General features: G+C 43.6%; 1 protein-coding gene and 1 long non-coding RNA gene across 8 annotated transcripts in view; one reads left to right on the top strand and one right to left on the bottom strand.

Annotated features, from left to right (window-relative positions):
• Positions 1–24533, top strand: part of CTIF (cap binding complex dependent translation initiation factor) — a 479887-nt gene that overhangs the window by 426984 nt on the left and 28370 nt on the right. The window lies entirely within an intron of this gene.
• On the bottom strand, positions 780–23707 carry LOC110207985 (uncharacterized). Of its 2 annotated transcripts, none has more exons than XR_002324383.2 (3): positions 15623–15790; positions 2268–2372; positions 780–1455 (listed from the first exon to the last, which is right to left on the bottom strand). It is a non-coding gene; the product is annotated as an uncharacterized LOC110207985 (long non-coding RNA). The 2 variants fall into 2 exon arrangements; XR_002324382.2 differs by lacking the exon at positions 15623–15790 and adding an exon at positions 23547–23707 and having other exon boundaries at positions 781–1455.

Raw genomic sequence — 24533 nt, 5'->3', positions numbered from 1 at the left:
AGGAGATTAAACTATATATCAAGAATCCCTCTTCCATTTGGACTCTGCACAGGTTCTCCTTCATAATGGTAGATAACACTTTTGATGAGCATACAGCTTGCTTTTGTTTGTTCGATGACCTCCTTGGTATTGATCAAAGCACCACCAAAGTGATCTCACTGGTTTCATCTCTTGGGGAATCTTGTATGGTTTAACATATGCATGGGAGACACCTTGCTAGAAAAGAGCATTTAAAGTGGCATCAGTCATACTTCACTATATCAGATGCTTTTCTTAAAATTCCAAATGGAACATTGGATCTTTTCTCCTTTACACCTTTCAGTCATCTATCTATGTAATTGAAATGTGGTCTGCTGTGTCAGTCAACTGCAGAAGCCCACTTGGGACCCTTTCCATCTAATGATGAAATGTTAGAGGCCAAACGAAGGTATATTGCTGGCGATGATGATGAGAATAGATCACTATTCAGTATAAAATGCTGACAGATCTCTTCCATTTTCCCATCTGCTTCTAGCTTTGGTTTAGTAGAAAGCACACTATACTTGGAGCCCTGGACTTGAAGTCCAGGGCCAGAGTCTAGGCTCTGCTACTTATTAGTTGTATGACTTTGTGCAAGTTATTTAATATCCTTGAGCCTCAGTTTTCCTCATCTGTAAAAGGGTAGTAATAACACTTTTTGAACTACCTACCTCACAGGTTTGTTTTGAGAAAGTGCTCTAGAAGACCCTAAAGTGATTTATAAATGTTCTTCTCTTCCTCTTCCTAGGTTCATCTCAAAATGCTCTTGGATAGGAATGGTGGCCACTAAATGGTACCTAAGGATCCCTGATGGCCACATATTGACTTAGAAAACCACATATTAACATTATCTATGTTCAATTGTATTTTATTATTTTGTTAAGTATTTCCCAATTCCATTTTAGTCTGGTTTGGGCTGCACTCAGGAGTGGCCAGAGCATTTAAAATCTCTGGTCTTAACCAACCAGTCTTTAAGCCCTGGGAATCAAGAGATTTGGGAAGTGTGTGGAGGCCAGAAGGTAGAGAGGAGCACAGGTGCTTCCATTCACAGTATAGTTCCCACCACAGCTGTCACTGATGTAGGAGCAGCTGACAAGTCTCCCCTTGTCAGTTGATTGTGCCAACATTTCCACCACGGTATTTAGGAGTGCCAAGAACTAGAGAAGCTGGTAGTATACCAGAGGTTTGATGAATGTAGCCTTGGTAGTGAGAAAGCTCTGCAGTTCTGGAGCATTCAGTGAGTCAGTGGGCATTGTGGTGAAAAGTGGAGGAGGTCCTGTAGAGAGAGAGAGGTAGACAACGGGAAGTACAGAAATGTTGGGATTGAGTTACTTCTCTTCACGTCACCGTCATGGCGTGTGGCGAGTTCTCCGGGATGTCTGTGCTGGTACAGATTCATGGCTTACACTGCTCCAGGATGCATGGACACAGCATATACTAGCATAAGGAAGCAAATGATAATGAAGCATGAATTCAGGTCTAGTCTAGTACTGAACTTTATCTGCTAAGCTTGATTCTGATTTCCTGTAGCTAGAGGAAGGTGCTTCAGTCACTGACCAATGTAACAATAGGCAGAGTTAACAGAGTGATTAGCATGCTTTTCTACAGTTCTTTCTCTCTTAGATATACAAATATACATACATACACACATATACATATACATACATGCATACATATACATATATATACATATATATGTGTGTATATATATAAAAACATTCATTAAAACAGGTAAGCTTAAACACTATGTGATGTAATAGTCCTATGGAGGAAGTTTCTTCCCCTTCCCCCCCCAAAAAAAAAATCTAAGATGAAAAGTTCTTATGAATCCTTCACTATTATTCCAATCTTAATCTTATGCAGAGACTTCAACTAGAATTTCCTTTGCAAATTTATCCTATTTCTGATAAGAATCTAAAGTCCTTTCTGAGGCTTGTTCCTGTTTCTAGGGCTTCAGTCTAGCTTAGCATCAAAAGCCTTCGTGTTTTCTTGCAGTTTGTGTTGTGGGCTTTTCAACTTAAAAATCATTCCTAGTGCTATCTTCTTTCATAGCCTACTGATGTGTAGACCTTCAGACTTCTTTCTTTTTCCATGTAGCAGAAGCCAAAAGAAAGAAGTTACACATACTTTGCTGTAATGCTACTGGTCTATATGAAACCTCTAACTTTTTTTTTATCCAATGAGACATTTCCCTGTGAATGTACCTTTTCAGGAAGAGAACTGAAATCTCCCCACACACACACACCCACCTTAACTTTTCAATTTCCTTATCTGGATCTGTTGCAAACTGATATTTCCAACAAATGGTCCTCTTAGCAACTGTTCTAACACAGGATTGAGATACTAACTTGCTTCTGATAAAAAAAAAAAAAGAAAGAAAAAACTGGAAGTTACAAAAATATCCACTCATTATGCCAGAAACTGTTTTCTAAAAGGGCTAGTATTTGTTTCAGAGCAGTCTGTTTTTAAATAACATTTAAACAGAAAACTTGAAGTTTCCAAACATTATTTAAAGAGGTTTCATAACATCTCTAGCTTTCTCAGTGACCAGGCAAAAAGCCTCATGCTTTGAAATATATCACATTATGGGTAAAAATATGAGAAATGGAGATGGAGGGACAAGAGACTGAGACAGAGAGAGTAACAGCAACAGAGAAGAAGAAATATAATAAATATGGGGTGTTCCATGTTAAGGAAACAATGCTTCAACATATGTGTTTTTTCAAAACTAAGCTGTTCAAAAGTAAAACAGCACTGTTACCAGACAAATTCATATTCTCTCTCTCTCTCTCTCTCTCTCTCTCTCTCTCTCTCTCTCTCTCTCTCTCTCTCTCTCTCTCTCTCTCTCTCTCTCCTGAACTACAGTAACACAAACACCACAACAGATCCTCCCAGACTCCATCAGTCCCTTAATTGCAATGGGTGGTTTGTTTTCTTCAAAAAAAATTTTTAAGTGTCCTCTTTTTATCTATTGCCTACTGAGAAATCAATAACTAATATATTTAATGAAAGAAGACAAGCAGAACAGACATGAAGGGTAAGAGACAGATTTGTCCCAGCCTCTCAGATTAAAAAAAAAGAAAAGAAAAATATATCTCCCTTTTGTCACCTTTCACATGCAGGGACTTGGGGGAATGACTAGGAGCCCTTGTAAGGAATTTCCTTTCCCATCACTCCCCTCCCGGTGGTAGATGGGGAAAGGCAGAGATCTCATCAGCAGGTTGGGGTGTTCCTCTGTGGGTGTCTTTTTTCCCCACCACCCACAGAGCCCCAGCCTTCACTGTAGGGTGAGTGCAGATTTAGCTTTCCCCTTCCTCCTCCCCCTATCCCCCTACCCCAGGCTTCCTCCTCCTCATTCCTCTTATCTCCCGGGGCCATACCATGTAATTTTGAAAAATACTCTAACTGGGTAATTAACGTCTGAACTTCAAGAGGCCACTGCCTTTTGCAGTACAGCCTTGGTGGTGGTGGGTGGGGACTGGGGAAAGATTAAGAGGTGGAGAAGTGAGAGAGAGATCTCTCCAAACTGTCAGGTGGACTGTGAAGAAGAGAAAATTGTACCTTGTTGGAATAGGACGTGCACTATTTATATACACAACTATATGTATGTTTTTAATCCTCAATATAAAAAGACCCAGGGATACAGCTAAGGAACAGCCATGACAGTATAATAGCAGGCCCATCTTGGAAGAGCCTAGAGATTATGCTCCCAGTACAAAAATATTCCAAGCCCTAGGCACCTTCCTACAATACAATGGGGGCTGTAGGTGTGGGTGAAGGAGGGAAGAGAGGTGGGAACATCTTGGCATATTTAAGAGAAGGCAGGGAAAGGACAAGATTTGTCATCAATAACTTCAAAAAACCAGAGCCCCCACCACCACCACACAAATGTTCAAAATATATTTTCCCTGCCCCCTCCATCACCATCCTCCTCTCTCAGACCACTTCATTATCATCAAGCTAGGCTAAGTGATCTCATCTCTGGAAAGTCATCTTTCCTTCTTTCTCTGTATCTAAATCTCTCCTGATCTTCAAGACCCAGGTTAGGCACCACACTGTAAGGAGGCTTTGCTGATTTCTCCAAATATATAGATTTATTTTTCCCTTCTCTGAATTTAGCATTTGGATATATAAGGTTATAGATTCACAGCTGGAATGTCATCTAAACCAACTCCCATGTTTTACAGATGAAGAAACTGAGCCATAGGAAGGTTAATTGAGGTTTCTCCTTCCTGTGGGTGGGTGGTTGTTCAGTCATGTCCAACTCTTTTGTGACCCCGTAGACCATAATGTCTATGGAGTTTTCTTAGCAAAGATACTGGAGTGGTTTGCCATTTCCTTCTTCAGTGGTTTAAGGCAAACAGGGTTAAGTGACTTGCCCAGGCTCACACAGCTAGTAAGTGTCTGAGGGCAGATTTGAATTCAGGTCTTCCTGACTGCAGGCCCACTGCTTTATCCACTGAGCCATCTAAGCTGCTTCTCTGTTTACTATTATTCACACACACACCACCTCACTCCCATCTCTGTGCCTTTCACTGGTTGTGCCCCATGCCTGGAATATATTCTCTCCTCCCCCCTACCTCTTAGAATCTCTGGTTTCCTCCCAGATTCTGCTGAAGTACCACCCTTCCCGACTTTCAGATAGTTGGTGTCCCCCTCCATGTTACCATTTATTCGTTTTGAATATTTTGTGCACATGCTTACAGTAGAAATGTTGACTCCCTCATACAGAGCTTCTTGAGGGTAGGGACTGTGTCACTTTCATCTTTTTATCCTTGCAAAGTGCTTGGCAGGCACACAGTAAGCACTCAGTAGATGCTTGTTGATTGATTAAACAGCCAGTTAGTGGCAGCTCTGTATCAGCACTGGGCAGAATGGGGGGCATGGGGCAGCTCTATGTCAGTCCAGTGGAATGCTTCTCAGTAGGTTGTTGTAAGAATCCAGTGAGATTTCCTGCTTTTCAAATACAAGGCAAGGCGAGGGAATTATGAAGAAAGCTGGAAGGAGAGTAATGGGGCTATAGCCAAGGAGTGAAGGCAGAAGGCTCCCTGGAGAGCTGCACAGCCCAGGAGGAACCTTTTGTGCAGTAAGGAATCTGGGTCTCAAAGTTGGTGACCCTCACCACCCCATACCCCTCTAACTCAGAAGCTGGCCTTTCTCACTTTGGTCCTTTCACCTTTGCTCAAAGGCCCCTCAATTGGTCTCAAATAAGAATTTACTTATTAAGTCCTGCTTCTTGGCTAGGCCAAGCTGTTAAAAACCTGAAGTGTTATAGTAAGTAATTCAGTAAAGGAAGAAATCAATGCAGGATTGAGTCAGTCAGGGAAGGCTTCCCAGGTGATGAAGATGTATTTGCTGAGCCTAGCTCCCCAGTGTGAAGTGCAAGACTTGTGAAATTCAAATATACTTCCAGAAACACAAACACCCTGGCACCAACCTATGACCTTAATCAAGGCAGAAGTGAATGCTTAGACCAATTAGCTTTGGGAATAGAAGAGTAAACAGTTCATATGCTGACTAATTGTCCTTCCCTATTGTTGTGGGCATTCATTAGACAAACATTCTCATTCTCTCTCTCTCTCCCTCTCCCTCTCTCTCTCTCCCCTCTCTCTCTCTCTCTCTCTCTCTCTCTCTCTCTCTCTCTCTCTCTCTCTCTCTCTCTCTCTCTCTCTCTCTCTCTCTCTCTCTCCCCTCTCCCTCTCTCTCTCTCCTCTCTCTCTCCTCCCTCTCTCTCTCTCTCCTTCTCTCTCTCTCTCCCTCCCTCCCTCTCTCTCTCCCTCCCTTTCTCTCTCCCTCTCTCTCTCCCTCTCCCTCTCTCTCTCTCTCTCTCTCTCTCTCTCTCTCTCCTCTCTCTCCTCTCTCTCTCTCTCTCTCTCTCTCCCTCCCTCCCTCCCTCCCTCTCTCCCTCTCTCTCTCCCTCTCCCTCTCTCCTCATTCTCTGTCTCATTGTCTCTCCTCTCTTTCTATTCTCTTATCTTCTCATATTCTTTCTCATTGTCTCTCCTTTCTCTCCTCTCATTCTTTAATTTTCTCATATCTTCTCTCTCTCTCTCTCTCTCTCTCCCTCCCTCCCTTCCTCCCACTCTTTCTCTTTCTCTGTCATTGGTCCACATTCTACTTAGTTTGGAAATGCTTTATCAAGAGGTGAGCTGGGGATTGCATTCTAAGGGTGTGGAGATGAGGAAGGAGGATGTGGTTTGGGCAGTGGGAATTGAGAGGCTGCCCCAGGCTTGGAGGCTGGCCATGGGAAGACTTGGAAGTAGGAGGGGGTCATACACTAAGGCAGCTTGCCTGGCTAGGACTGAAGGGGTGGGGCCAAACGGAAGGTAATTGGATAAGGCCTGGCTTCCTGGGATAATATCTGTCCTAGAAGTTGAGGTTTTCCTTATAAAAGGCAATGAAGAGTCATTGTGAGGCCTAGAGAAAATAAATGCCACAGGGGGAAAAAGGCAGCTGGGCCATTGCATATATGATTGACCCAAGTGACTTTAAACACTCTGTTTAGGAAAGGAAGACATGGAGAGGTTAAAAGGCCATGTGAGGTCCACCTCTGAGAGAGTAGGGGGACTAAGCCACCCCTGGCCTCACTGTCTTCTCTATCATTCTCTCCCGCTCTTTGTGTCATTTTTGCTCTTCGGTGCTCCCTCACCCTTCTTCATCCCACCTGAATTTGGGCAGTCTTCTTTGGCTTTATCAAGCCTTTCCTTTCAAGGAGGAAATTGATCTGATAAACTCATTCACACTAAAGTGTTAGGGGCTTATTGTGCTGTTCTTCTCAATAGCATTTATAGTTTAAAAATGGACAAGTAGGAGGGAAATGCTTAGCCCAAAGACTTGAATACTGTCATGGAAAGAACTTTTGATTAAGAGTCGGAAAAACCCTAGTTCTCTCTAGTCCTATCTCTGCTGCTAAATAGCTATGACTGAGCAAGGTACCTTTTTACTTCCTCTGAGCCTCAGTTTCCTCATCTGTATACCGAATAGGGTTGAACTGGATGGGCTCTGAGGTCCTTTTCAGCTCCAACAATCCTTAAATATGTAGATATCCAATAGCAGAATTGTAGACTTCATGCCAAGCAAGTAGAGGAGATGTTTATGGTTGGTGGAGAGGCTTCCCATTACCCTTTCCATCAGAAGTGATCATTTACCTACTCTAAGTCTGGCCCACATTAGGGAATTCCCCAGTCCCTGGCTCTCTCTAGCCGGACAGCTCATATTTACTTCCTGGGAAGGCAGTTCACCCCTTCACCTACAGCCTGGTCTCATGTCCTCTCCAGAATTGACATTGTCAACTCCCTAAGCCTTCCTGTTTATGTGTCAACTTTCCTGATTTCTTCAGAGTTTTCTCCCAAAGGCTGTCATTGAATCATCGAAAAAGAGAGCTTTATAGACCTTAGATACCATTTCATAGAACACCATCATTTCACAGAGGAGGAAACTGAATCCCACGGAACTGTCTACTGCCATATATGTTTAGATATTGAGGAGAACCTTATAGAACACAGCCTATTCAGGTGAACTGGTTTTGTATCTTTAACTGCTTTCAGAAATTTCACACTATTCACCGTCCTTGTCTCCCGTGGCTACAGTTGAGATCACAGGAAGTGATCTTTGTACACAGGAAATGTGTCCTTTCTACATATGAGGCTGATGCTGTTTTTTTGAGTCATTTTCTCAGGAGTGGAGCCGAAACAAACTAAGCTATCCACACTCTTGCCTAGCCCTCTTGTGACCAATAGCATAGTTTGCAAAGTAACTATCTGGGGAATAAAGTTCATACTAGTTAAGAGAGCAGAGTTAAATGGTCCCTCCTGCCAAGGACTGAGCCCATGAACTAGGTTTTGTTGGCATTGTATACTAATGGAGTTAACCAGCCACAGGCTAACTCTTTATAAGATATGTGCTTCCATGGTCTTTCCTTCAGACACACATCCTGAAACTATGATGAGGATCCCTACAGAGGTTTGGAATCATAAATCTAGGGCTAGAAATGATCTAACAGGCTGTCTGGTCTAACACTTCCATTTTACATATGAGAAAACTAAGGCTTACGGAATTTAAATGACACCCAGATTCATCAGGGAGGTGTCAGAGGTCATATTTGAACCCACATCCTCAGATTACTAGTTTTCTTTCCACTATACCCTGTTGCTCCTGGGAAAAAAGAGTCAAAACTAGAAATGTTGGCACCTGAGAAAGGGTGCCTTCGGGTAGAGGGGATAGCCTAATGTTTGGGAGGAAGAGAGTTCAATTCAGCCTGACATCTTTTGTTTCCTGTTGTTATTAATGGGTCTTGCCAACCAGGTGCTGACCTCCATGGTGCTAAAAGTACTATAAGTGTTCCTGATGGTCTGACCCTGGCCAACCTACCCTAGTTAAGGCTCTGGACTGTGGCTCCAAGTAAAATTCATACTTCTTTGCCTAATGTTCAAGACTCTTCACAACTTGGTACTACCCTAGCTTTCTAACTTTATCTCTTATTACTTCCTTACACACAACCTACCTTTCAGCCATACTAGACAACTCTCTACCTCTTAAACACATACAGTGTCTTGTTCCTCATATCCTATGTTCACACTGTTCCTGGAATGCTGTTCTCTCTCCCTTGGATTGTTGAATTTCTATAAGTTATTTAAAGCCCAATTCAAATGCAGCCTCCTCCAGGAAGTCTTCCCTTATTATCCTGGTTGTTAACAGCCTTCTTCAATCAGACCTCACATAGCACTTTATCTTGTACTTCTCTGATGAACTTATTGGGGCAGCTAGGTTTCACAGTGGATAAAGCACTGGGCCTGTAGTCAGGAAGACTCGACCTCCAGAGTTCAAATCTGGCTTCAGACACTTACTAGCTCTGTGACCCTGGGCAAGTCACTTAACCTATTTGCTTCAGTTTCCTCATCTGTAAAATGAGCTAGAGAAGGAAATGGCAACCCACTCCAGTGTCGCTGCTGAGAAAACTCCAAATGGGGTCATGAAGAGTCGGACACAACTGAACAACAATGAACTTATCGTATAATGTTTTATATTATATTAATTTGTATTGGTGTCTTATCACCCTATTAAATGGTAAGCTCCACGGACACAGAAAATATCTTATCTAAATCTGTCTCTGCCCCAATGACGTGAATAAGCCTGTGTACACAGTATGTACTTTATAAATATGTGTGGTTATATTCATAAATATTAGGTTCACCGCTTCCTCTCCATCTCCCTCTTAATTCCAGTGCCTTCCCTCTTTTAATTATTTCCTGTTTCTTCTGTATATATTTTGATTGTACATATCTGTTTACTTGTTTTCTCCTGCATTAGACTGTAAGCTGCTTGAAGGCAGGGACTGTCTTGTGCTTTCCTAGTGCTTAGCACAGTCTCTGGCACATGGTAGGTGCTTAATAAATGCTTGTGGACTGACTGACCTACCCTGTGACATCCTGGTCGCCTGGTTAGCTAGGTGAACTGTGAGTACTATGCATATGTGCCTCTGGTAGCTCCCACAAAATGAGTAATGTATGGTGCCTACTCAGGGCAGCAGATGCCCAGTGACAAGGCTTGTTTGGAGTGAATTTTACCCAAAAAACTCCCTTTCTTATAGCTTCTATATTTATATTAGAATAGCAATAATAATAATGATGATGATGATAGTTATCATTTATATGGTGCTTACTATGTGCCAGGCACTGTGCTAAATGCTTTACAGTTATTGAACTTCTACTACTTTTTACTTAACATCAAGTTAAGATATAAATAAAAATAAGCTGTTTTTATTTATATTGGAAATAAATAAATTGACTTCTCTCAGGAGAACTCAGCTCCTTAGTTCCCAAACTGAGCTGTTATCCAGCTCTATTTATGTAAACATCTGCCTTCTTCTCTTATCTCCCCCATAGGCCATCTCAGGGCATCTTCATAATTACAGCCCATCTCTTCTGGAACTCCCCTGATGTCCCTCTTAAGATTTGTCCACAGATAAGTTTGAGCCTAGGATTATAGAAAATTGCATGTGATAGGTTGGTGGGAAGGAGGGACAGGTAAAGACAGAATAGCAAGGAAGCCCCTCAGCTTGGCTTTCACAGCCCTCCTCAGGTGCTAGATTCAGGCATCTGGGCAGTCATAGAATAACAACAACAACAATAATAAAAGAGCTAACATTTTTATGGATTTGCAAAATGCGTTAGATATATCATTTTCTCATTTGATCCTCACAACATACCTGGAAATCAGGGATGATATTTCATTTCAGACCCCAAATTTTAACCCTTTCCTTCAGCCTCTCCTAATGCATTTCCCCAAGCAAAACTTCCCAAGTGAGCCCTGGGAAGGCCAGAGGGAATACTGAGACATTGGCATCAGAGTCTCTGGCCAACACTTCAGTATCTGAGCACTGAAACTTAGTTTGTGGATTATTCAGGCTCTTTGCTGCTTTTCTTCTTCTTCCACCCTCTCTTGTTCTTCCTCTCCTTCCTCTCACTTCCTGGCTTGTAGTCCTGGCCCTACCACTTACTAATTTCAGCAAGTCACTACCTCTCAAAGCCTGAGTTTGCTCATCATTCATTTGGAAATAATAATACCTGCACTACTTACATGACCATGTCTTTGTGTGGATCAAATGATGCAGTACAGCTGATGGAACCTTGAAAAGTGTGGAGCACTATATAAATAGATATTAATTAACCAGTCTATCAACAAGTATTTATTTAGAGCACTTGCTTGTGCCAGATACTTGTGTGAGTTGCTGGGCATACAAATGATTTGAATTGTAAAAATTGTAAAAAAAAAAATTGTCCTTTTAAGGGACTTACATTCTAGTGGGGGAGGCTACACTTAAATAATCAGGTACATGAAAGATATATCCAAAGCAGGTGGAAAATAACCTTGAAAGGGAAGGATCTAATATCTGGGGGGACCTGGAAGGGCCTCCAATTATTGGTAGTATTTGAGCTGAATCTTGGAGGAAGCCAGGCATTCTAAGAGGCAAAGGTTCATAGACAGATCATTGCAGGCCAAATGAACAAAGATGGGAGGTCATGTGCAAGGAACAGCAAATAGGCCGATGTGGCCAATTCGTAAAGTATGTGCAAAGGAGTCAGGTTTAAGAAGACTATAAAGGTAGGAAGATGACAGGTTGGGAAGCTTTACATGTCAAACAAAGGACTTATTTTTGAGCCTGGAAATAACAGGGAAGCTACTGGAGTATATTGAGTTTGCAAAAGAGGTGATGTTTTAGGTCTTAGAAGCTATAAGAAAATCTCTTTGGCAACCCTGTGGAGGATGGATTGGAGTAGAGAGATTGGAGGCTGAGAAGCCAATCAGGAGACCGTTACAATAGTCCAAGCAAGGTGTGATGAGGGCCTGAGCTAGGGTGGTGACTGTAAGAATGGAGAGAAGGGAACAGATGTGAAAGATGTTGTAAAGATAGAAATGACAGGATTGACTGAATATGTGGAATGAATGAGAGTGAAGAGTTATGTCTGAGATGATGGACGTTCCCTCAACAGCAGTGGGGAAATTGGGAAGAGGGGAGGGTTTTAGGGAGTAAAAGATAATGTGTTCTTTTTTGGACATGTTGAGTTTGAGGTACTTATAGGACATCTGTAAGAACAGCTAGGTGAGCCAGTGAATAGAGTGCTGGGCCAGGAGTCAGGAAGTCTCATCTTCCCGAGTTCAAATCTTGCCTCACACACTAGCTATGTGAACCTGGGCAAGTCACTAAACCTTGCTGGCCTCAGTTTCCTCATCTGTCAGATGAGCTGAAGAAGAAAACAGCAAACCACTCCAGTATCTTAACCAAGAAAACCCCAAATGGGGTCACAAAGAGTCAAACATGACTGAAGTGATTAAACAACAAGGTCTCAAAGCCAGGTCTTCCAACTCCAAGTATACACTCTTTCCACTATAAATACTTACCTTTGGGGGTAGCTAGATGGCACAGCAGATAGAGCTCTGGCCTGGAGTCAGGAAGACTCCTCTTCCTGAGTTCAAATCTCACCTTGGACACTTACTTGCTGTGTGACCCTGGGCAAGCCACTTAACCCTATTGGCTTCAGTTCCCCATCTGTAAAATGAGCTAGAGAAAGGAAATAGCAAACTGCTCCAGTGTCTTTGCCAAGAAAACTCCAAATGGGGTCCCAAAGAGTTGGACATGACTGAGAAATGACTGAAACAACAGTAGGACATCCAGTTCAGAATATCCAATAGGCAGTTGCTGAAGTGGGACTTACCCTCACGGGAGAGACCAGAACTGGAGATATAGATTGGAAGTCATCTGCATAGTGATGATTATTGAATCCATACGAGCTGATAGGAGGAAACCGTAGGAGGATTTCTTACCAGCAGAGATAACATAGGACCCAGGTCAGAGTCTTGGGATATATCCATAGTTCATGGGCATGACCATGGATGAAGATATAGCAAAAAAGACTGAAAAGGAGTGGTCATCTGGGGAGAAGGGAAACCAAGAGAGAAAAGTGTCCCCAAAACCAGAAAGGAGAGAATATTCAAGAGCAGGAGTAATCAACAATATCAAATGCTACAGAGAAGTCAGGGAGGATGAAGAGTTTTTAAAAGATCACTGAGTTTGTCGTTTTAGAGATCACTGGGCACTTGCCTATAATAAGCCTATATTCTCCTAGGAGGCTGAAGCCTCTGGATCTGCTGAGTTCAGGAGTTCTGAGCTAAAGTAGGGCTAAGGCCAACTGGGCATCTAAACCATCAGCCACAAACGCGGTGAAGCCCGTGGAAGCTGAGGGCCATTGGGCTGCTTAGGGAGGAAGGAACTGTCCAGATGTGGAAAATGAGGAACACATTAATGCTTCTGTGCCAATCAGTATTAGGATCTAGCCTACGAGTGGCTTTTGCACTCACAGCATGAGGGAGTTAGGGAGACCCAATCTCAAAAAAACATTTATTTTGATTTGGCAATTATGAGATGATTACTAACTTTGGAGAGAGCAGTTTCAGTTGAATTATGTAGTCTGAAGCCAGACTATTACGGTAGAGGGCAACACCATTCTCCTAGACCCTCAGAATCCCAACCTGAGTCATCCTGGAATCCTTACTATCTCTCACCCCCCATATCCAAGCTGTTGGCAAAGTCTGCTGATATGACCTTTGCAATATCTCTCCACATTGGTGCAGACTTTCATGGAATTATCACTGCAATAGCCTGGTGATGGATCTGCCTGTCTGAAGTCTCTCCCCACTCCAGTCCATCCTCTGTTCAGTCATTCAAGTGATTTTCCTAAAATGAAGGTCCAGTCTTGTTACACACACATACCCACACACACCACTTAACTCCAGTGGCTTACTATTGCCTCCAGGTGCAAATACAAAATGTTCTGTTTGGCATTCAAAGCCCTTCATAACCTAGCCTCCTCTTACCTTTCCAGTCTTCTTACATCTTAGTCCCCAACATGTATTCTTCAATCCGGGGATGCTGACCTCCTGGCAATTTCACGAACAAAACACTCCATCTCTTGGCATTCTCTCTGGCTGTCCCTCATGCCTAGAATGCTCTCCCTTTTCTGCTCCAACTACTGACCTCCTTGGCTTCCTTTAAGTCCCAGCTAAAATCCTACCTTCTATAGGAAGCCTTCCCCACCCCCTCTTAATTCTAGTGCCTTCCCTCTGATAATCATTTCCTATTTATCTTGTATATAGCTTGCTTTATATAAATTTGTTTGCATGTTATGTCCCCCATTCATTTCTAAGCTCCTTGAAGGCAGGAACTGTCTTTTGCCTCTTTTTGTATCCCCTAGTGCCTGGCACATTGTAAGTGTTTAACAAATATTGATTGGCTGATTGAGAGGAAATGGAAGAGCTGAACACAAACTGCTTTTACAAGAAGTTTGGCTGAAGAGAGAGGAGACTTAGAATGATAGCTGAAGGGAAGGTAGTTATCAAGTGAGGGTTTTCTAAGGATAGGGAAGACATAGCTATGTTTATAGGCAGAAGGGAAGGAGCCAGGAGATAGAGAGAGATTGAAGATTAGAGGGAGAGTGGCGATGATAGTGAGAGCAATCAGCTGGAGAAGATGGGAAGGGATGGGTTCAAAGGTGCCACCTAATCATCATAGACTAGATCGAAGAAAGACATCTGGAGGGATGATGTCAGGCATATAAAATGAGAAGTGGAGAATAAGCCACTCTAGGCAAATATCCTCAGTTTTTCAGTGAATTATGAGGCAGGCCTCAACAGACAGGGTGGTGGGAGGATGCCCTGGGAGTCTTGAGGAGAGTCAAAGGTTTAGAACTGCAGCTAGCGAGTGGGATAAAGAATAGATTGGGGAGGAATCCTAAGGGAGGATTGACTTCTTGCAATGGTATCCCAGTTGAGATTAGATATCATAAATTTGTAGTGAACCCAAACCAAATTGTTTCGTTACTTCCTCTAGCTCCATTCATCAGCATGTGAGTAGGAGCAAAGGTGGTGGATGGTGGGGAAAATCCCAGATGGGGTTTGGCTAGAGTAATTCCAGTTGAACTATTTAACCAAGTTGTCAAGATTGGGAAGGAGGAGAGTGTCACCAGCGCTGGAGTGATGGCCTGGGAAAATCCTGAGAGGTGAAAGGATTGGAGATTGAACAGAGAAAGGATGGAATGATAAAAGATTATAATCAAATCAATAAAAGAATTTCATGGTTTGTTAACAGAGAAATAGAATGTTCATGGGCGATGGCAAATATCAGGGGTGTGACCATCTCTCTATGTAGCAGAGGTGAAATAGAAGAATAGATCATGAGAATAGAATAACTTGAGGACTTGGCAAGTTAAGGTATTCTTCTTCTTACTTTTCTTACCACTCCCAAACTTGGTCTATTTTAGTGTTCTTATTTATAATCCTATTCCATAAAGAGAGTAGTAGAAAGCTGGGAGTGAGGAGGGGAGAGTAAAGGAGGTGAGCCCTCCTTCAATACCATTCTCTTCTACAACAGGGCTAAAGAGCTGCTCTGCTAACTAAATCTGTTCCAAATGTATACTTGGAATCAAAGCTCATTGTACCATCATCTGTCTCCACCCTCCCCCACCCCACCCCCCATAGCCAGACACTGATTATTGTTGAGGGAAGGGAGGAGGGTACAAGAGTAGAGCTCTTGGTTTCTGCCCTCAAGGAGCTTGTATCAATGTACAACTGAAGAGATGAACCTCAAACAGCTTGATGTGGTGGAAAGGAGTCAGAAGTCCTGAGTTTGAGTTCTGGCCCTTTGTCTAACTTACAGGGTGACCTTAAACAAATCAGTTCACTGAGGCAGCTATGTTGCTTAGTGGATAGAGCACTGGCTTGTAGTCAGAAAGACTGTAACTCATAGAAGATGAAAAAGTGTCACAAAAACTCAGAGAGGAGAAAATGCCCAAGAGGAGAAATTCGTCAAAAATATCAAATGCTACAGAGAAATCAGGGCAGAGGAGGATGGTTAAAAGGCCATTAAAGCTGTCTGTTAAGAGATCATTACTAGGTGGCACAGTGGATAGAGCACCGGCCCTGGAGTCAGGAGGACTTGAGTCCAAATCCGGCCTCAGACACTTGACACTAGCTGTGTGACCCTGGGCAAGTCACTTGACCCCATTGCCTAGCAAAAACAAACAAAAAAAAGTGATCATTGGGCACTTACCTATAATTTCCACTGCTGATGGCATGTGACGGTGAGCAAACCACTTAACTTCTCTATGAAATCAATTCCTAGGACAGACTCTCTGGTTCATCTCCGTTCTACCTCCGGTAATGCTTATTATCTTTATGATCTTGGGCAAGTCACTTGCTCTCCATAAGCCTTGGTTTTCTCATCTGTAAAATGAGGGAGTTGGACTAAATGGCTTCTGAGACTTAGCTCTGTGATCCCAAGATCCTGTCATACCATTTTATACGTTGTTAATTGTTTTTCAGTCATGTCCAACTCTTCATGACCCCTTTGGAGGTTTACTTGGCAAAAATACTAGAGCGGTTTGCCATTTCCTTCTCCAGCTCATTTTACAGATGAGGAAACTGAGGCAAACAGGGTGAAGTGACTTGCCTAGGGTCACATAGCTAATAAGTGGCTGGGGCTGGATTTGAACTCAGGTCTTCCAGACTCAAAGCCAGCACTTCATTCACTTTGCCACCCAGCTGCCCTCATCACACCACTTTACACATAGTGGGCACCTAATAAATATAAAATGAATCAAATTGAATAGGATTCTTTCCAGCTCTGAATGTATGAACTGAAGAATAATTCAGTGCCATTTTGCTTGATATAGATTATAAATGCTGCAGAGATTCAGAGGATCAGGATGAGTTGGAAGGGTCAGGAAGATGAAAGGCTTTTGGCTTAGACTTGAAGGATGAATGCAGAGGTAAGGAAGACAGGAGAGGTCGTTTTAGACCAAGAGACAATGAGCAAGGCTGAGAACAGGTGGGGTGAAGGGAAGTGGGAAAGGAAGAAGTGAGACAGAATTGATGGTTTCTGAGATGCCTTGGAGGTATAGAACAGTACTGAAACTTTTCTCCTTATCAGACAAGTTGAGCCCAGCACCAAAGCTGTGCAAAGGGAAGAAAACTGGAGGGACCTGCCATCCCCCAGGGGGGTTGTCTTCTTGGCTGGCTGTGCTCTTCCCGGGACAAGAACAAAGCAGTTGGAGGAGCAGGGCTGTCTTAGGTTCCCTGCTTTCCTCAAGTGACTCTGCCTTCTCCAACTAGAAATCCCTCTGAGTCATCCACAGAGGCACTATAGCATAATACAAAGAATAGAACTTTGAGGCAGAAGACCTGAGTTTGAATCCCAGCTCTGAAGCCCTGGGCAAGTCGAATGACCTCACCAGTCATTGGTTTCCCCATCTGAAAATGAGGGAGTGAACTGGATGTCCTCTGAGGTCCGTTCCAGCTCCAGATCTATGATGCTACAATCCTGTGACTGACCTTTATTATCATACCGTAGTCTGGAGGCAAAACGTCTAGAGAATGCAATGTCCCAGACAGAGCCCTTACCCCCTCTGCTTCTTCCCCCACTGGAGCCTCCCGTCAAAGGCACAGCCTCTCCTCCCTGCCAAAGGAGTTCCTGCTGGGTGATGACTGAGCCCTCCACCAGCCTCCCATACCAAAGGCCAGAGTGACTGCAGGCGCTTACTAACAAAAAGCCACATACAACAATGCTGTAGCCCCTGCCAAAGAAGAACATCATTAATAACTTCATAATGAGCGAGGGCAGGGGTCAGGAATGGAGAAGAAGGTGGTAGTGGTCACTTGAATTTGGGTTTGGCTTTTGCTCTAGGTTTACAAAAGTAAGAGGAGAGGACTGGGGAGGGGGAAAGAAAAGCCAAAAAGCCATCTTATCCAGTGCTGTAATGAATGACAGGAAAGCAAAAGACCTGCTTCTTCACCATCTTTCAATACTTGGTCCCCTATACTCTCTGCTCCATGAGGTTATCTTTGTGCCACTATGGAGGGAGGGAGGAGAGACAGAAGGGGAAGGGGAGAGAGGAAAAAAAGAAAGGAAGAGGGGAGAGAGAGTGAGAACAAGAGAGAGGGAGGGAGAGAAAGAGAGGGAAGGAGGGAGAGAACAAGGGAGAGGGGGAAAGAAAGGAAAAGGAGAAGGGGGAGAGAGAGAACAGGAGAGACAGAAAAATGAGAGGGGAGAGAGAAAATGGAGGGGAGAGAGAGAAGGAAAGAGGAAGAAGGAAGAGGGGAGAGAGAGTGAGAACAAGAGAGAGGGAAGGAGAGAAAGAGGGAGGGAAGGAGAGAGGAAAGGAGAAGAAGGGGAGAGGTTAGAGAGAGTGAGAAAACAAGCACAGATACACACACACATACTCACACACACACTGCTCAGCAACCATAGACTCATTTTAATCTTACCCTGTGTAAAAACAAAAGTTGGAAGGTAAGTCTTCTGCTCCTAAAGGAATCTCAGTAGGTGTCCTTGAGCTAAATATCTTGAGGGTTTTTTTTTTTAATTATCCACTACTTAGGATTATTCCAGCCACCCCCCCCACCCCCACCCCAACCCCTAAGCACAGTGTCAATTCATGAGACTGACTCACAGCTGTAGAATGTTAACTGGAAGGGAACTGAGAGAGCATTCAGTCCTCTTTTACACATGGGGAAACTGAGATTACAGAATCAGAGATTTAGAGCCAGAAGGGACCTTGGAGGTCATAAAATACAACCTCTTCTTTTTTAAGGATAAGAAACTGAAGACCAGAGAGGGTTCAATAACATGCCATCCCAGTCTAGTCCTCTGAACCAAATTTCAGCACTGTTTCCACTGTTCTATATAGTTGTTGTCCGGTTTGTTTTCAGACATGTCCGACCCTGCATATACCCCATTTGGGGTTTCTTGGCAGAGATACTGAAGTGGTTTGCCATTTCCTTCTCCAGTTTGTTTTATAGATGAGGAAACTGAGGCATATATTTCTATATATGTACTCTTTCTTTGTATGCACACACATCATGCATGTAGGCATGCCATACTTCACATTATTAATCAACAGTTACACAAACATATTAGGTGAAGCAACTTATCTTCAAGGGAGAATTCCTGAGGAAGTGTTTTAAATATTATAAATGTCCGTATGTTAATGTGCAGATTCATAGTATAATGGGGGAAGGGATTGTAATATTGTTGGCCAAGGCAACATTTTGCTGCAAATAGATACATGTATATTACGTATGTAGGCATCTACATATATTTACATATGTAAGAATAATGTATATTGTGGCTTATAGAATTGGTCTCATGACTTTAGTCATACTTCACAGAGGATGATAGAATCATCTTATTTAATGCTAGAAGAGACCCCTGGGGTCACTGAGTCAGAGCTTCTTCCCTTGTTATAGATGAAACTGACACCTAGAAGGGTTGAATGACTTTCCCAAGGTTACATAGGTGGTAAGCAACAGAACTGGAGTTTGAACTCAAATCCTTAGACACTAAACCTAGTGCTTTTTTGTATATTGATTTAGTATATAGCTATTCTTTGTATGTGCAGATTTACCCCTTCAGCTAATTAGAGGGTTGTTGTTCAATCACGTCTGACTCTTCGTGACTCCATTTGTGGTTTCCTTAGAAGAGGTATTGGGGTGGTTTGCTGTTTCCTTCTCCAGCCCATTTTACAGATGAGAAAACTGAGGCAACCAGGGTTAAGTGACGTGCCAGGGTCACACATCTAGTATGTGCCTGAGATCAGATTTGAACTCAGGAAGATGAGTCTTCCTGTTTCCAGGCCCTGAGCTCTAGGCACTATGGCGCCACCTAGTGGCCCTAAATTAGAGGAACAACCAGGAATAAGAGTCTCTGACCCCAGAGTTGTTTAGCTTATTGATGTACATTGCCTCTCTTTCAATGATCAATTAACAAAAAAATTCTTATCAGTCAACAAAAATTTGGTCTCTACTCCTGGTCCATCTTCACCCAAAGATCTTCAAACATTTCATCAAAATGTTATTCCTCGATCCACATAACTACAGATGCAGAGAGTTTGAATGATTTAAAAACACTAAGTCTAATCAGAGCTGGCGAGTAGAATCTGAATCTAGAAATCCCAGGACCAGGGCCATGTTCTCTTCTAGAGATGGGAATGGCTGAAGTCAGGAAAGACCTCTCCTATTTTTGAAAGATCTCAGGGGTTATCAGCTTTACAGAATAGGGGGGCATTCTCTCTTGGGGTACCCAGCATACATATCCTAGCATCTTATTCAAAGAGTGGCCTTTGTCATATCACACCTTGCACCCATGCATTTTCAGGCAAAAATATCATCTTTATTTGGAAAACATCACACCCACTAAGAGCTGAGGTTACAAAGGAAAATAAACGTCTAAGTACCTATTAAAAACCCTTATCTCCAAACTAACTTTTAGCAAACAATATTTAGCTAATCCTTTGTATCTCCCACAGGCTGCTTTAGGCACTTTTCACAGCCTTCTGTTTTGCCCCTTATTATTGGCAGTTGCTCTTTGGGGTACAAGTACTAATTACCTTCCCTGTTATTCTTTAAACACTAACTCTGCTCAGTTGTTCCTGTTCTTATATGCTAGCTGAACTAAAAAAGGCATCACTGCCCCTTGCTTCTGCATTTTAATATGCATCTCTTCCCTCTGAAGCCCCTTGATCTTTCCTAGATTTTTAACTATCAAGCAAAGTATAACATGGTGTAAACAAATATGTGCAGGTTTTATCAGAGCAGTCATACCCGGAATTCTGGGCACCCCTTTGATAAGCCGGGATACCAGACCTCTGACACTTCCAGTCTCCTGAAGCCTCCCCCGCCTCCATTCACTCCTTAACATTACAGATGTGAAAGTAGTAGGCGGTCTTACTGTTGTGTCTAGAAGGGAAATGTGGCTGGATTTCAATAGAACATGAAGAATGGTATATGAAGGTTATTCCCAAAAACAATAGAAAAGGAAAGGATTAAGGCATCCTTGCAGATAATCACTTGCCCTGAGCAACTAAGTGGTGTGGTAGGCTAGAAGGGTGGAATGGAATGCTCATTTTGTTCCTGGTTAGATAACTGAGTGGCCTGGTGGATTTGGGTTTCTTGATCTGGGGGTGGAGGGAAGGGGAATCTTTGCTACAGCTGCTTCTGCTAACACTTGTATCTAAAAATTCAGGGAAAAGTGGCTTTCTTTCACCTTCTCTCCACCTTTTCTACCTCTCTATAAGCCCTGTCTCCTTTCTAATGAGGGTTGTGCTTTGCTGTTGATGAAAAGAAGTAATTGACTGCCAAAGCCAGACTCAGGATGCCTAAAGAGCCCACCTCTGTCTAAATGGTATAATCATTTACAGAAAGGAAGGAGGAAGCCATGTTTGGTGGTAGAATGAGTACTGGGCTGGGAGTCCAGAGACCTAGTTCTTTGTCCTGATTCTGCCACTAACTAGCTATGTGACTTCCAGGCAACGGACTATTCCTCTGGGCCACAGTTTCCTCCTCTGTAATATGAGAGGCAGGGAAAAGATGATGGATGGGATCATAGATTTGGAGTTAGAAAGGATCTCAGTCCAACTCCTTCATGTTACCAGTAAGGTAACTGAGGCCCAGAGAGGTTAAACAGTTTGTCCCAGGTCACACAGGTAGTACGTACAGAACAGTAATTCGAACCCAGGGTCCCCGACTCCAAATCCAGCCTCCTTCTTGCACCATGCTAGCTCTCTTGTGACTTGTCAAGTGTCCCTGCTGAGACCCAGACAAGTGCGTTGGAAGTGTCTCCTGGCCGCCGTGAGAGCTGCTCGCTCATCAACCCCAGGGAGCCTGCCCCAAAAGAGGAAAGAACTCTTTTGCAACAAAGGCTGGGTATTAGATGACGGGTCTGTCAGATTCTGGCATGTGGCTTGGCCTGTTAGGAAATAAAGTAGACTCTTTGTCTGCTTTCCAGCAGGCGCGTCTCTGCTCTCTTTCCACTGGTTTGCTCAATGTGAGGGAGCTGGCTCCAGGGGCAAGGGGGAAGCTCTCCCTCCCCTCTCCCCAGGGCCCCACACGCCTCTCCAGCTCCCCATCTCTGTCTCAGCTGGGCCACCATAGGCTGGCCACCCCTGTGATATTGGCCTCCAGGCCCGCCAGCTATCTGCCCATCTCTTATGGAAAGACAGGGTGACTTGTGGGGAAGGATCCGGTTTGTTTCCTTCTTGGGTAGGGCTCCAACTCATTCTTATCTCCTTTCCTGCCAGGCTAAGGGGACTCCTGGGCTTACACACACACACACACACACACACTCAGACCCTATACCCACAACACACAAACCCTTGAAATGCTTTTCTTTCTGTATGATTATTAATCTCCAGTCAGTCAACAGATCTGTCTATAATAAGTGTCTTGTGACAATCAAATGAGATTGTGTAGGGAGAGCGCTATATGAACGTCAAGAAGTTTGGGCCTCCATGGAGTCAGAAAGACAGGTTCACAGCCTGTCTCTGATGAATACTGGCTGTGTGACCATGAGTAATTCATTTAGCCACCCAAAAGCCACTCTCTTAAGACTAAGTTATAGATGGAATCTGCAGGGGGAAGGCGCAGATTTTCACACTCTGGTTCTCAGAACCAGATGGAAATATAGTTGGGAAATATTTAACAAAATAAGTCAAAACACAATAGAACACAGATAATGTTCATATGTGGTTTTCTAATTGAAATGCCCCCAACTTCACTATACACAGTTTTAGCCACCCCATTTCTTATTGGAGTTTGACATCAGTGCTCCACACCAAATGAAATCCTTGGTCTGGACCACAATAAATGTTGGTCATTGTTATTATTAGGAATTGGGCACTTACTGTGCGCAAGGCCTTTTGGCGTGAATGGTTAGACAAGAAGATAAAGAGTCTGCATTTTAATTGGGGAGGCAAGACATAGTTGAAAATAGAGAAATAGTTGATATGTAATGATACAGACCCTCAAAAGATACAACAGGAATTGGAGATGAATGTAGTTTGAAGTTGGTAAGGAAGGATTCATTCATCAGAAAATGACGTAGGCCTCAAAGAAGGACAGGATTTGGACAGGTAGAATTTGCTCAGTATTCTTTGCACTGTGTTGTTATAGTGTGACATGCCAAATAAGGGCACAAGTTCACATTTTAAATGATGGCTTAATAATCATTCTTCATATTTTTTATATAGTTTCACAGTTAACAAAACACTTTCACGTTCATTTTCTCCCTAGAGCTTTACAATAGCCCTGTAAGGTCATAGACAGGATGATGATGTTAATAATAATATTAACTAGCATTCACATGTACTTAAAGGTTTGCAAAGTTCTTTACAAATATCTCATTTTATCCTCACAGTAACCCTGGGAGGTAGGTGCTATTATTATCCCCATTTAGCAAATGGGGAAACTGAGGTAAACCAAGGTTAGGTGATTTACCTAGTCTCTCTTTAGTCGCTGAGGTAGGATTTGAACCTGGGTCATTCTTATTCTAGGTACAGGACTCTATCTACTTTGCCACCTAGATTCCTTATTTCACAGGTGAGGAAACGCAGGTTAAAGAGAGGTCACCTAGCTTCACTAACTCCAGACCCCAGGTCTTCTGCCTGAGTCTGATACTGCTTTACTACCCAGGTCTTCTTACCCCAAAACCAGTGAGGCTTTACTACACAGATATCTGAAAGGGACCATATCCATATCCCACAATAGCAGGCAGGGTATTTTCGATGCTATTGTTTTGTCTGGAGCCCGGGGGATTGGCCACGTTGACCTCTCCAAGTCCCTTTCCAGCCTCAAGAGTCAATGAGGTTACATTCAGGTTGCTATGGGGACCAAAACTTTGAATTTCCTGGCTCCAGGGCTGTGAAAATCACAACCTGAACCTTGCATGGATGTGGGTTTCTCGATTAATTTCCTGTTTGATTGTTTGCTTTAGAGGGCGGAAAATGCCGGTGCAGGCAGCTCGCTCCCTGAGCTGTGACTCTTATCACACCCCCGCTTCTGGCAGGTTCAAGTCCAGGCCTTGGGTGGGCGGGAGGGAGAGGGGGGCCAGGGGTTACTGGCAGATGAGTGGCTCCCAGATGCCCAGCCTGCCCGCCTCCCCCACACCCTCCGGCCGCACTCCGGCGCGGGGAGTGTTAGCTTACCCAGGCTCCCGGGAAAGGCTGGCTTTGCAGAGAGACAGGCTCCAGTGAGGGGGAGTTGGAACGGTCTTCCCTCCCGGCTGCCCAGCCCAGCCCAGCACAGACAGGCGCTGGCCCGGAGCCAGCTCGCGCAGTCTTCCCCCCCTGGACTGGGTGGAACTAAACTGCCCCTTGGGAAGGGGAGTCGTGGGGAGGGTGATGCCCAAGTAACCAACGGCAAAGCCCTTTGCAACAGCAAATGCCCAGGGGGGAAGTTGAGTCTGGCACTCTCTGGGGGGAAAAACTTCACAAATTAACTGCATTAAATATGTTTTTCTTCTTGCTGCAGTCCCCGTGGGGGCCTCTCTATGTACTCCAGCAAAGCGAGCAAAGGAGGTTTTTGCGGGAGTTACGGTAATAACGTCTCCTTCTCCAGCAAGGTTCCCCTCGGGAGCCCTGAACATTTACGGGTTTTATGCCCCTCCCCTGTGAGGAAGGCCGGAAGGACAGGTGCTATGATCCCCTTTAATAACAATCCCTTACACAGATACTGAACTTGACACGTTTCCAAGCCTTAGAATCTATTATCTCATAACACTCCAGTAAGTTAGGGAGGTCAGGTGTTACTACCTCTGTTTCATAGAGGGGGAAAAAACTGAGGCTCAGAGACGAGCTGGTAAACGTTGGCTAATGTGCTACTTTCTCCCCCACTAAAAATTCACATTGAGGTTTTCTTCTCTTTGGCATTTGAAGTCTTTTCACCTTATAATCGTCATCAGAGCTCAAGGAGCTTTGCAGGTCGTAGATAGAGTCAGAGTCAGGAATACTTGGTTCAGTGAACATCTGTCACATCTGGCTGTGAAACCTTGGGCAAGTCTCTTATCTCTAAGTGCCCCCCAGCACCTCTCTGAGACTACAAATTGCTTACCCTGGGGGATCTTAGTTGGTAGAGGGTGTTTACTCCCTGGAAATTCCAAATACAAAAGAAGTCACCCAGCAAGTCCCAAATCC

This window comes from Phascolarctos cinereus, unplaced genomic scaffold (assembly GCF_003287225.1).
Source record: "Phascolarctos cinereus isolate Bilbo 61053 unplaced genomic scaffold, phaCin_HiC Scaffold_4;HRSCAF=312, whole genome shotgun sequence".
Taxonomy (NCBI): domain Eukaryota; kingdom Metazoa; phylum Chordata; class Mammalia; order Diprotodontia; family Phascolarctidae; genus Phascolarctos; species Phascolarctos cinereus.
This window is presented reverse-complemented; position numbering and strand designations above follow the sequence as displayed.